Source organism: Nomascus leucogenys, chromosome 2 (assembly GCF_006542625.1).
Source record: "Nomascus leucogenys isolate Asia chromosome 2, Asia_NLE_v1, whole genome shotgun sequence".
NCBI lineage: Eukaryota > Metazoa > Chordata > Mammalia > Primates > Hylobatidae > Nomascus > Nomascus leucogenys.
The window spans coordinates 53661221-53673519 of NC_044382.1; positions in this window are offsets into that span (position 1 = coordinate 53661221).

Here is a 12299-nt window from a genome sequence, read left to right on the forward strand (position 1 = left end):
CAGGACTTCCTGACCTGCAGTCCCCCTACCCCAACACATCTCTCTCTCTCTCTCACACACACACACACACAAACACACTCCACACGCTCATGCATGCACGTCTAGAGAGCGTCTGGAGTTCAGCGTGATCAAGACCCAGCTTCCTGTGCCTCTGCGAAGGGCACTGCCCCCTCCTTTCCTTCCACCCCGCTAGCGGAGACCTGCGGGTTGTCCTTGTCTCTCTTCACCGGCAGTCTGTAACCAAGGTCTTCCCACTTTCACCTCCTATAACTTTCTCTGATCTCTGTCCACTTCTCACCACCATAGATCCGAAACCATTCCTGCCTGCTCCCCGCTGAACTGCTGTGATGGTGTCTTTAAGAGGCCCTTAGGTTTTCTCTCTTGGCAGCTGGGGGAGAGCTTATAGCACAGCACCGCGCACCCTTGACATAACTAACTCCATCTTAGAAAAAGACTTCATTTTATATTTCATAGGGTGCTTTGCCAACAAGGACAAGATGTTTTGTTTAATAAAAAAAAGAAGGTCAGGCTCTGTGGCTCATGCCTGTAATCCCAGCATGTTGGGAGGCTGTGGTGGGCGGATCACGAGGTCAGGAGTTCGAGACCAGCCTGGCCAATATAGTGAAACCCCGTGTCTACTAAAAATACAAAAATTAGCTGGGTGTGGTGGCACGGTGCCTATAATCTCAGCTGCTCGGGAGGCTGAGGCACAAGAATCGCTTGAATCCAGGAGGCATAGGTTGCAGTGAGCCAAAATCACACCACTGCACCCCAGCCTGGGCGACAGAGCAAGACTCCGTCTCAAAAAATAAAAAAATAAAATAAATAAAGACTGCATCCAACCAGATAAGGACACAAAGAAGCACACTGTTCCTCTATCATTTCTCACCAGAGCACTCTGTGACTACAAAACAGCAGCCCAGCAGCCTTAACTGACAACCATCCCGCAGCCATTCATGATAAGAACACTGCATCTGCCTCCCAAGGCTCTGCCCATCAAAGATTCTGCAAGACCCTCAAGCCCAGACCAGGATTCCTTTTGTCTTCCTTCCCCTGGAACTGGTTCCTTAACTCTTTCTCTTATCTCTTTTTCTCTTGATGTTAAATGCTACTTTGTTTGTTGTGGAATGTTTATAACATTTACATGTGGATTAAGTATACTATTATGTATGATTTGCTATATTGACTGACTTGTGGAGTAGCTTGAGCCTGTATGCTCACTACTGAGTGAATGGGAAGTACTAAGGAAAATTGGCTCCTTGGGTCTGGGCGCAGTGGCCCATGCCTATAATTCCAGCATTTTGGGAGGCTGAGGCAGGCAGATAACCTGAGGTCAGGAGTTCGAGACCAGCTTGGCCAACATGGCAAAAACCCATCTCCACTAAAAATACAAAAATTAGCTGGGCGTGGTGGCACAGGCCTGAAACCCCAGCTACTTGGGAGGGTGAGGTATGAGAATCGCTTGAACCCGGAAGGCAGAGGTTGCAGTGAGCCAAGATCACACCACTGCACTCCAGCTGCACTCCAGCCTGGGCAGCAGAATGAGACTCTGTATGAAAGAAAAAAAAAAAAAGAAGAAGAAGAAGCAAATTGGCTCCTTGGGACAGCTAGTGGCTTTTGTTTTTTTTTTTTACCCTTGGGTATAGCGTGAATAAAAATCTGACATTGTGGAAAGACACAAACATCTATGGACCTAGTTATCTCTTTTTTCTTTTTTGAGACAGAGTCTCGCTCTGTCACCCAGGCTGGAGTACAGTGGCATGATCTTGGCTCACTGCAACCTCCACCTCCCAGATTCAAGGGATTCTCATGCCTCAGTCTCCCAAGTAGCTGGGATTACAGGCCTGTGCCACCACACCCAGCTAATTTTTGCATTTTTAGTAGAGACAGGGTTTTGCCATGTTGGCCAGGCTGGTCTTGAAGTCCTGGCCTCCAGCAATCTTCCCGTCTTGGCCTCCCAAAGGTTTGGGATTGCAGGTGTGAGCCACTACACCTGGCCGGACCTGGTTATCTCTTGACCTTGTACCACTCATGACAATCACCAGTCATTGATCACTTCTGATGGCAGCCATGGCTCCAGACAACCTGCTGCTGTCATCACCCAGCCACAGCAGGGAGGCATGGCCTGGGCTGCACACTCCATGGAGCAGGTAGGAGTCCTGCTTTCCCAGGTGCAGCTGCAGCTACCCAAACTGCAGCTGCAGACTGGGGCCTCCTCCATGGGGCAGACAGGAGCCCTGGGACCCCGCTTCCCACAGCTACAGCTGCCCAAACCACAGCTGCAGGCTCAGGCATCCCTGTACTCTTAGGGGCCCAGGAAGGCCCCCGCCTGCCCTCCCAGGCTCAGAAGTGCCTTCTCCTGCTGCCTGGCTTCTTCCTACTGTGGACACCTGCTCTGATCTGGGAGCAAAGTTGGGGCAAGCCTGGGCTTCATGAATAGCAGCAGGAGGCAGATAGATTCCTGGGTGGAAGGAGGTGGGTCCCATTGAGGCCCCACCTTCAGGCCAGGGAGGGCCTGAAGCCTGGGGGCCAGGCTGCCAGTCCGACCGACCAGAGTGGGAACTTGTACTGCCTTTTCTGGCCCACCCATGGCTGCTCATAGATCAACTGGGCTCACACTTCCTCCACTCTGAGGCCCGTAAAAGCCCCAGTCTCAGCCAGAGCTGAGCAGAGGTTGGGAGGACCAGCTACAGAGAGGAGCCACACTCTCCAGGGCCTCCTCTCTGCTGAGAGCTGAACACTCAATGGGATGACCTCCCTACAGAGAAGAGCTACCCACTGTGGGTCTGCTCTGAGCTCTCTAACCCTCAGTAAACCTCCTTGTTGACTTGTTCCCCTCCACTTGTCTGTGTACCTCATTCTTCCTGCATGCAAGACAAGAACGCCGGCAAAGGTGCCACTGGCCACAGAGGTTTCCAACCAGAAAATTAACACCCCAAAGATCCTGTAACACTTCCATCTCCTCCCCACAAAGATAAACACACACACACACACACACACACACACACACACACACACACACACCCTTGGGAGCTTCCCATCCTGCACAGGGTCTTGGTATAGAAGGAAAATATAACTCCTTGCTGTGCTTCCCTCCCCTGCCTCTCCCATGGACCTCTTACAGTTCCTGGAACAAACCATGGTCCCTCCTGCCACAGAGCCATTGTCCATGCTGACCCCTCTACCCAGAATGCTTCTCTACCTTCTTCTGTAATTAACTCCTCCTTATTCTTCAGTGACTATAGTACAGTATTGCTTCCTCAGAGAAGCCTTTCTTGACATTCATTTCTTCATCCAATATCAGTGCCTAGGGTACAGAAGGCCCCAGCTTTTTCTGCTGCTGCTGGTGATGGTGGTGGAATAAACACTAAACATATCCAGAGAATCCTGAATAAGGTGTTCCTGGGAATAGATAACAGATGTCTGGCTGGTTGGGAGGACAGCCAGGAAGGGAGTGTCAAAGAAAGTACTGAGCCAAGGTGTTTGGGGGGAAGGGTGGGGGAAGATGGGGGGATCTGGTCAGAGAAGGGGCAGGGCTAGACTGGGAGGACCAGAACCTGGTGTTTGGATTTTACTGACAGTTCCCTAGGAGGAGGCCAGGTGAGGGTTCTAACAGAGAGAAATCTGGTTCCCATTGGTGTTATTAAAAACATGGCCCTGGGCCAGGCGCAGTGGCTCACGCCTGTAATCCCAGCCCTTTGGGAGGCCGAGGCGGGCTGATCACCTGAGGTCAGGAGTTGGAGACCAGCCTGGCCAACATGGTGAAACCCCGTCTCTACTAAAAACACAAAAAATTAGCCGGGTGTGGTGGTGCACCCTCTGTAGTTCTAGCTACTCAGGAGGCTAAGGCAGGAGAATTGCTTGAACCTGGGAGGCTGAGGTTGCAGTGAGCTGAGATCACGCCACTGCACTCCAGCCTGGGTGACAGAGGGAGACTCTGTCTCAAAAAAACAAACAAACAAACAAACAACAACAACAAAAAACCACACACACACACCCAAAAAGGATGGCTCTGAACTGCAACTCATTCATAAGAAGAAAACAACCCAATTTTTTTAATGGGCCAAAGATTTGAACAGACAATTCACTAAAAGACATATATGAATGTCCAATAAGCATGTAAAAAGATGCTCAACATCATGAGACATCTAGGAATGCAAATTAAAACCACAATGAGATACTACTGCACATCTACTGAAATGGCTTCAAAAGGGGGCACTACCAGCTGCTGGTGAGGATGTGGGGAGCTGGGGCACTTGTGCCTGTGGAGTCCTGGTTCAGTCTTTCTGACTTCGTTTTGTTTCCTAATCTTAAAAAAATCTGTAAAAGACACTTAGTTTTCTCCAGTTAATACTGGAAAAAAGACCACACTGATAGACATGGTTAAATTCCCTCATTTCTTTAGGGATGAACTAAATGGCTAGTATCATCATTTTAAAAAGTGTCTTGTGGGCCAGGCGTGGTGGTTCACACCTAATAGCACAGCACTTTGGGAGGCAGAAATGGGAGGATCACTTGAGCCCAAGAGTTCCAGGTTACAGTGATCTGTGATCTCCTCACTGCACTCCAGCCTGAGCAATAAAGTGAGCGAGTAAGACCTTGTCTCAACAAACAAACCAACAACAAACAAACAAAACCACAGTGAGATCATGTCTCCATGAAAAAAAAAAAAAGAAAGAAAAAGTGTCTTGACCTTGGTGGGGCTTATGTTGAGAAATAAAATTCATTTTTTAAAATTTTTATATTTTAATTCAATTTCCATGAACTTTTGGAGGTCCCCTTGCATTTTTTCTTTCTGTTTTTTGTTTTGTTTTGTTTTTTTGGACAGAGTCTCATTCTGTTGCTGAGGCTGAAGTGCGGTGGCAAGATCTCAGCTCAGTGCAACCTCTGCCTCCTGGGTTCAAGTGATTCTCATGCCTCAGCCTCCCAAGTAGTTGAGATTACAGGTGTGCACCACCAGAGCTGGCTAATTTTTTTTTGTGTGTGTGTGATTTTAGTAGAGGCAGGGTTTTGTCATGTTGCCCAGGCTGGTCTTGAACTCCTGGGCACAAACGATCTACCTGCCTTAGCCTCCCAAAGGGCTGGGATTACAGATGTGAGCCACTGTGTCCAGACTCTTATTTCTTTTCTTAATTTTTAATTTAGAGATGGGGTCTCAATATGTTGCCCTGGCTGGTCTTGAACTGTTGGGCTTAAAGGATCCTTCAGCCTCCCAAAGTGCTGGGATTATAGGTGTGAGTCACCCTGCCTGACCCCCTCATAATTTTTATAGCCTGAACTGGAAACCAAATGGCCATCAACAGGTGAAGGGATAAAGAAACTTCCATCCATACAATGGAATACTACTCAGCAAGAAAAAGGAAAGAACCATTGATAAACAAAGCAATGTGGATGTATTCTGCAGACAGCATGTTGAGGGAAGGAAGCCAGACTCAAAAGGTACATACTCCATGATTTCATTTTTATGAAATTCTAGAACAAGCAAAAGTAAGCTATAGTAACAGAAATCAGATCGGTGGTTGGCTGAGGTGGGGGCAGGAGAAAGCTTCCTGGAGTGCTAAGAAATGTTCTTCATTTTGATCGGGGTGGCGGTTACACAGGGACCTACATTTGTCAAAACACACAAACTGTATACTTACAATGGGTGCATTTTATTTCATGTAATTTATATCTCAATTTACAAAAAGGCTACCGAGAAAAAGCAAAATATGGCACTGAACTAGAGAAGCTGAAAGAGGAGAAGTGGGTGAGTGCCTGTATATAAGATAACTGCTCACTCATGATGTCACCATCCATCCTGCCACAGACTGTGAGCTCCTGAGGGGGTCTGTCATAGCCCAGCCCCAGCCCAGAGCCTGTCACATAGAATGACATCAGGAAATGTCTGCTATGGAATGAAGGCAGGGTGGCTCTATTTCCTCTACATGCCTCCGGTAAGGAAGAATTTTTTCTTCTTCATTTGTTTATTTAATTCTTTTTGTTATAATTAAAAACCATCATACTGGCCGGGCACAGTGGCTCACGCCTGTAATCCTAGCACTTTGAGAGGCTGAGGCAGGTGGATCACAAAGTCAGGAGTTAGAGACAAGCCTGGCCAACATGGTGAAACCCTGTCTCTACTAAAAAATACAAAAAAATTAACTGGGTCTGGTGGCGGGCGCCTATAATCTCAGCTACTCGGGAGGCTGAGGCAGGAGAATCGCTTGAACCCGGGAGGCGGAGGTTGCAGTGAGCCAAGATTGTGCCATTGCACTCCAGCCTGGGCGACAGAGCGAGACTCTGTCTCAAAAACAAACAAACAAACAAACAAAAAAACCCATCATACTTAATTTTGTTAGCTAAGTTGTTTCAATTTGGCCCCTAGGCCCCCTTCGTTAGGGACTTCATTCAGTATGTAAGTGAGATCCTGTGTACTTAACATGCCTCCCATCTCGCCCCGCCCCACTTCCTTATTTTATGACACCGTAAGATGCTCCAGGTTCATTTTGTATTCTCTGTGTCCCAGCTCTAGAATCACCCATTCCTCCAAAAAGTTCTGGTTCTTTTCATTGGAGAATGATATTTAGAAGCCAAGGTCTCTCTGGGCAGTTTGCATTAGAGAATTTGCATTTCTCTGGTTATGAGTAGATCAAGCATTTTTCACACGTGTAAGAGCCATTTGCATCTCCTTTTCTGAGAAGTGACTGTTCGCATCCTTTTTGGCTTTTCTTTTGAATTGTTGTTCTTTAAAAATTGATACATTAAAACACATAAGGCTGGGTGCAGTGGCTCGTGCCTGTAATCCCTGCACTTTGAGATGCTGAGGCAGGAGGATTGCTTGAGCCTGGAAGTTCAAGACCAGCCAGGGCAACATATGGAGACCCTGCCTCTACAAAACATTTTTAACAATTAGCTGGGCATGGTGGTGCACCCCTGTGGTCCCAGCTACTCAAGAGGCTGAAGTGGGAGGATTGCTTGAGTTCAGGAGTTCTAGGCTGCAGTGAGCTATGATTGCACCACTGTACTCCAGCTTGGGCTGAGAGTGTGAGTCCCTGTCTCACTAAAAAAAAAACAAAAACAGCAGACTGAATATTCTCTCTTAGTGGGTACAAAGTTTATCTGTATATCTACGACATACTTTGCTAATTGTGTAATTTAAACCCTCTGCATACTTTTTGTTTTTACTTGATGTATTAACTTATTAAAACAGGTATGTTAAAGCTGCTAACTAAAATTTTAGATTTATCCCTCTGTCCTTACATTTCTTTCTTTTTTGAGGGTGGAAACAGGGTTGCACTCTGTTGCCCAAGCTGGAGTGCAGTGGTGCAATCATGGTTCACTGCAGCCTTGACCTCCCAGGCTCAGGTGATCGTCCCACCTCAGCCTCCAGAATTGCTGGACCACAGGCACACATCACCATGTCCGGCTAATTTTTTTTTTTTTTTGAGATGGAGTTTCACTTTTTTTTGCCCAGGCTGGAGTGCGGTGGTGTGATCTTGGCTCACTGCAACCTCTGCTGCCTAAGTTCAAGCGATTCTCCTGCCTCAGCCTCCTGAGTAGCTGGGATTACAGGTGCCCACTACTGTGCCTGGCTAATTGTATTTTTAGTAGAGACGGGGTTTCACCATGTTGGTCAGGCTGGTCTCAAACTCCTGACCTCAGGCGATCCACCCGCCTCAGCCTCCCAAAGTGCTGGGATTACAGGCGTGAGCCACTGTGCCCAGCCTAATTTTTTGTATTTTTTGGAACAATGGGGTCTCACTAGGTTGCCCAGACTGGCTTCAAAGTCCTGGGCTCAAGCAGTCCACCTGCCTCGACCTCCCAAAGTGCTGGAATTATGGGATGAGCCACTGTGCCCAGGTTGTCCTTGCATTTCTAATAGGTTGCTGTTGTATATTTTTGCAGCTATTTTCCTTCCATTATTGATGTCTAGCTTTATTCTGTTGTAACTAGAGAAGATACTTTGTATAATGTTGATTTTTTTTTTTTTTCGAGATGGAGTTTCACTCTTGTCACCCAGGCTGGAGTGCAATGGCACGATCTTGGCTCACTGCAACCTCTGCCTCCCGGATTCAAGAGATTCTCATGCCTCAGCCTCCCGAGTAGCTGGGATTACAGGCGCCATGCCATCATGCCTGGCTAATTTTTATATTTTTAGTAGAGACGGGGTTTCGCAATGTTGGCCAGGCTGGTCTCGAACTCCTGACCTCAGGCAATCCACCTGCCTTGACCTCCCAAAGTGCTGGGATTACAGGTGTGAGCCCCTATGCCTAGCCCATAATGTTGATATTTTAAAACTTATTGAACTCGTTTTGTGTCCTAACATATGGTCTGTCCTAGAGAATGTTCCATGTGCACTTAAGAAGAATTTGGGGCTGGGCACGGTGGCTCATGCCTCTAATCCCAGCACTTTGAGAGGCTGAGGTGGGTGGATCACAAGGTCAGGAGGTTGAGACCATCCTCGCTAACACGGTGAAACCCCATCTCTACTAAAAATACAAAAAATTAGCCAGGCGTGGTGGCGGGTGCCTGTAGTCCCAGCTATTCGGAAGGTTGAGGCAGGAGAATCGCTTGAACTTGGGAGGTGGAGGTTGCAGTGAGCCAAGATCACGCCACTGCACTCCAGCCTGGGCGACAGAGCAAGCCTCCATCTCAATAAATAAATAAATAAATAAATAAATAAATAAGTAAGTAAAGTAAAAATAAAAAAGAAGAATGTGTATTCTGCTGTTGGGTGGAGTATTCAATGCACACCTCTTGGGTCTAGATGGCTTCTAGTGTTGTTCAGGTCCTCTGTATTCTTCTTCTGCTAGATAGCCTATCCCTTCTCTGCAGTACTGTTTGGATTTGTCGTTTGTGTGCCTGAGCGGCCAGTCTAGGATCTGAGTCCTAGTATACCCTGTAGTTTAGTTCTATGGGACTTTGCTATGCTGTCTAGGGTCAAATCCATGTATACACAGTTTGAGGGTGATCCCGGGGTTCATGGACAACTTGACAGGATCTCTTCTTTCAGCTCTCTCCTGTCCATGGCCTCCCTGACACTTTCAAGTTCCTAGGGGTCCCCTGTTTAGAAAGTGTGGGCTTTAATTTCTCCACTCTGTTTCACACTTCCTGACATTGCTTATGTTTTCAGCAGAGAGCAGTGAGAGGATAGAGAAAAACGCCAAGGGGATTTCCCCCCATACTCTTGGGATTACAGTTCTGCTCAGAGAGAAAGCTTCCCCTGCCTTGGACTTTCAAGTTCCTACTTTTTTTTTTTTTGAGATGAAGTCTCGCTCTGTCGCCCAGGCTGGAGTATAGTGGTGCGATCTTAGCTCACTGCAATCTCCACCTCCCTAGTTCAAGCAATTCTCTTGCCTCAGCCTCCCAAGTAGCTGGGACTACAGGTGCATGTCATCACACCTGGCTAATTTTTTTGTATTTTTAGTAGAGATGGGGTTTCACCATGTTGGCCAGGCTGGTCTCGAACTCCTGACCTCAGGCAATCTGCCTGCCTCAGCCTCCCAAAGTGCTGGGATACAGGTGTGAGCCACCGCGCCCCGCCAAGTTCCTGCTTGTTAAACTGTTGCCATCATTGCCATTGATACTGTCATATTGTCTAGGGGCTGGGGCTGGAGAGAATGATAAAAACAGACTATTTCCACCCACCCTCCCCACTCCCTGATCCGTAAGGGCTCTGCTTCTTGCTCCTTGGACTAGTGTATTTGTTAGCTCAGGCTTCCGTATCAAAATACCACAAACTGTATCACTTAAATGATAGAAAGGAATTGTTTCACAGTTCTGGAGGCTGGATATCCATGATCAAGGTGCTGGCAAATTCAGTTTCTGGTGAGGATCCTCTTCTCAGCTTGTAGTTGGCCTGTACCACTGTCTCCTCACATGGTCTTTCCTCTGTGCCATATTAGGGCTGGGGAGAACACACCCTGGTGTCTTTCCTTATGAGGACACTAATTCTATCAAATCAGGGCCCCATCCTTATTCCCTCACTTAACCTTAACTACTTCCTTAGAGACTCCATCTCCATACTAAAATGAGGGCTTCAGCATATGATTTTTTGGGAGGGGGACACATTCAGTCCATAAAAACTAGGAATAGAAGGTTTCTCTTGGAACTCTTTCTGTCCATACCCAATGTGTAGTTTTGGATTTGGATTACCTATGAGTCCGGGGCAGGAGACACCAAAGGGAAAAAAACCCCAGGAAATTTACTGCTGATTCAGTGGTACTTTACATTCTGGTCTCTTCCCCCAAACTACTTGCTACTATTTGCTTTTCAGAAGCACTAGAGAGCTGCTCCATGCACTCTGTCCAAGGCTTTTTGTTGCATTCATTGCTTTCAGCAGGAAAGATAGAATGTGGTATGCTTCCTCCATCTTCCTCAGAGCTGGCTTTTAAAAATAGTTGCATTTATAACTTTTATGAGTCATTTTGTTATAGGTGTATCTCTTACACAAATTGTGAAGTTAGATTTAGAAAACCTTAACAATCTGATAGTTTCTGTCTTTTATGTTGTTGTTTGTTTGTTTGAGATGGAGTCTCGCTCTGTTGCCAGGACGAAGTGCAGTGGCGGGATCTCAGCTCACTGCAACCTCCGCCTCCTGGGTTCGAGTGATTCTCCTGCCTCAGCCTCCCGAGTAGCTGGGATTATAGGCACGTGCCACCACGCCTGGCTAATTTTTGTATTTTTAGTAGAGATGGGGTTTCACCATGTTGGCCAGGATGGTCTCGATCTCCTGATCTTGTGATCTGCCTGCCTCGGCCTCCCAAAGTGCTGGGGTTACAGGTGTGAGCCACCACACCTAGCCTAAATCAATTTTTCTATTAAAAGACAGAAACTAGGCCACCTAACACTCCACTCGACAACAGAATATACATTCTTCTTAAGTGCATATGGAACATTCTCTGGAACAGACCATATGTTAGGACAAAAAACAAGTGCAGTAAGTTTTAAAATATCAACATTATGGGCTGGGCACAGTGGCTCACACCTGTAATCCCAGCACTTGGGGAGGCTGAGGTGGGTGGATCACTTGAGGTCAGGAAACCCCCTGGCAACAGAGTGAAACCCTGTCTCTTAAAAAGAAAAAGAAAAAGTGATACAGCCATACAATGGAATATTATTCAGCCATAAAAAATGAATGAAGTTATAGAAATGTTTTGGAACTAGATGGAAGTGGTGGTTGCACAACATTGTGAATGTGCTAAAAGCCACTTAAATTTTCTTTTTTTTTTTTGAGATGGAGTTTCGCTGTTGTCACCCAGGCCTGAGTGCAGTGGCACGATCTTGGCTCACTGCAACCTCCGCCTCCTGGATTCAAGCAATTCTCCTGCCTCAGCCTCCCAAGTAGTTGGGATTACAGACATGCGCCACCACGCTCGGCATGTGTATTTTGTAATAGAGACAGGGCTTTACCATATTAACCAGGCTGGTCTCGAACTCCTGACCTCGTGATCCACCCACCTTGGCCTCCCAAAGTGCTGGGATTACAGGCATGAGCCACTGTGCCCAGCCCAGCTCCATTGTTTTCTAATATCTGGAGTGGACTCTGATGTTTGGTTTTTCTCTTTTCAGTGTCATCTTTGTGTTCTCTCTCTCTCAGCTTTTAGGATTTTCTCTTAATCTTTAGAATTCTGATACTTCACCAAGAAATGTGTAGGCAGGTGAGGATGCTTTCCCAGTAAACCTCCTCAACACTTGGTGGGCCCTCTCCCTCCCTTCCCCCCCTCCCCTCCCCTCCCCTCCCCTCCCCTCCCCTCCCCTCCCTTTCCCTTCCCTTCCCTTTTTTCTCCCTTCCTTCCTTCTTCCCTCCCTCCCTCTCTCCCTTCCTCCTTCCTTCTTTCCTTCCTTCCTTCCTTCCTTCCTTCCTTCCTTCCTTCCTTCCTTCCTTCCTTCCTTTTTTCTTTCTCTCTCTTTCTTCTTCTTCTTCTTTTTTTTTTTTGAAACAGGGTCTTGCTTTGTCACCCAGGCTAGAGTGCAGTGGTGCAATCTTGGTTCACTGAAGCCTCGACCTCTCAGCCTTAAGTGATTGATTTTCCCACTTCAACCTCTGGAATAGCTGGGACTACAGGCACACACCAGTATGCCTGGCTATTTTTTTTGTTTTTTTGTAGAGACAGGGTTTCGCCATGTTGGCCAGGCTGATCTCTAACTCCTGAGCTCAAGAGATCCACCTGCCTCGGCTTCCCAAAGTGCTGGGATTACAGGCGTGAGCCACCACACCTGGCCTTGGTGGGTCCTTTCTATAAGATTTTAGTTTTAATTTAACTGAAAATTTTTTTCTGTTTATTTTCTTCTCTTCATTTTCTCACCTCCTGTGACTT